The following is a 2065-nucleotide window of genomic DNA, read 5'->3' on the forward strand; positions in this document are numbered from 1 at the left end:
TTCCATATGCAGAACAGAATTATTTAAACAGAATTGTATCGACGGTATTTATTGCATATGCCAAGATGGCTGACTAATGCCTTGGCACACATTGCTAGTCATGTCTATAACTTATCTCTACGAGTTGTATAACAGTTCCTGAATGAACATGAATCCATAGAAGGAACTAATAAATGCATCAAAGAGCTGTGTTGATTACAGCATCAACTGGCTTGCTAGCTACCTGTACTAGTTGGCATTTTGTAAGATAATTTTTACATAATCTACTGTATGATGAGCCGGGGTGTGATGCGCCAGGCTGAAATGACTACTAATACCGTGTATTGGTGCAATATTGGTTAATATATCTGTTGATAATTCCAGTATTGGTGGTGTCAGCTATGCATCACAACACTGATCAGCACAGAGTAGCATGGCGCAGATAATGGTAATGCGCACAGGTAATTTTGTTTGCATATAGCATGTTAACTTAGGCTACACAGAAATATATATATATATATATATGCTGGAGGTGTTGATAGTGATATCACAATGTACCTTTTATACAACATGAATGAAAAGTGAGATGCTGTATTATGCTCAGATTCGGATAGAATCCTTGGGGAAACAAAAGTAGAAATCAAAGTGCACATTGTTCAAGTTGACTCGTGTATGGGAACAAGACTATTAAAGCCTCGCATAAGAAAGTTGCTTGCTGAAAATCCAATTATCACCAGTATCCTTATCTTTACCCACAGCTACTGCTGCGAATCCACCTTTCAATGCTTATTTGTGCCAAGTCAAATGTTTCTGCCTTACATGTGTTTTGGTGCTGGATGGCTTTTGTTCAGTAGCCTGTTGAGGTCGTGCAGTTTTTTTCTGCCTCACCTAGATGCTCACTTCTGCTCTCATCTACCTTGGAGATGGCATCATACACTGCCAACACCAACTGAAATATCGGTGCAGGAAGCTTGTCTTTAGGAATACTTTCCAGTATACAGTCATTTACCATTTATAAAAGTCATTAGCTGTTGTTGACATGACTACGACCCATGTGCTTTTCCCACAAATATTTGAAACTATGTCGGCTACCTTAGACAGCTTTTCAATAATTACTCTACCTTGTGCTATATCGCATTGAGTGATTTTAGGAAGCCTGCATCGGTAGTCTCTAGATAGACAGAGGTTTGACGGAGAAACATCGATTTCTCTGCAAAAATCAATTACGGGTTTAAGAATTTGCTGCATGGTGGAGGTCGGTCTTGGAGAATCGAGCAACCTGATAAGCAGTCTACTTAAAATGACCAGTTTTAATGGTGACATCTTGGCTGAGATGCTTGAAGAGCTTCATCCATTAGCTCCAGCATCATCCTATAGCATGGAATCAGCATAATTAGCATTAGAGGAAGTACTAGTCACTCATTGATCAGCAAATCATCATGGTGTCCACGTTTGGCGAATGATGCATGCCACTCCTTGTCTTTGTACATTTGCTGGAATAATTTTAGCAGTTGGTATGTGTTGCTTACATAGCAATGTATATTCATCAAGATCAAGGCTGCAATTGTTTACAATTTGTTCTTACAAACTGGTTAAATCAGTGCCAAACCCCTTATTATACCCAACAAAGGTGCTTCCTGTTCATCCTATAGCCGTCGATCTTTTTTCCTGCTGTAATTCCTGATCATGACTAATGTAGTTTGCTATGCAGATGAAATTCACAAGCTGCCTACATTGATACATTTATTTTGAGAGCGAGCAGACAAATTCCCCAAGAAGATTTTTGTCAGTTTGATTAAGTTCCTAGATGAGGAGTAATGAACAGCTTATGCTTTTGTAATGTGATGATGTTACATGAAATTAATCTGCTTCCAACCAGTAGAGAGAGTGACTAGAATCTATAGTAACTAGAATAATGATATACAATGTGGTATTGCTAAGTAGATAGGTAGTTACGATGTATAAGTTACATATCCTCATCTTTTTTTATTTCATTTTTTGACACAGCCTACTCGGTTACAAATACTTCTAGGGTAAGGTATAGGATTCATACAGCTTGGTATGAAGTAAAAATAATAGCTTTTTA

Source organism: Watersipora subatra, chromosome 7 (genome assembly GCF_963576615.1).
Source record: "Watersipora subatra chromosome 7, tzWatSuba1.1, whole genome shotgun sequence".
Classification (NCBI taxonomy): Eukaryota; Metazoa; Bryozoa; class Gymnolaemata; order Cheilostomatida; family Watersiporidae; genus Watersipora; species Watersipora subatra.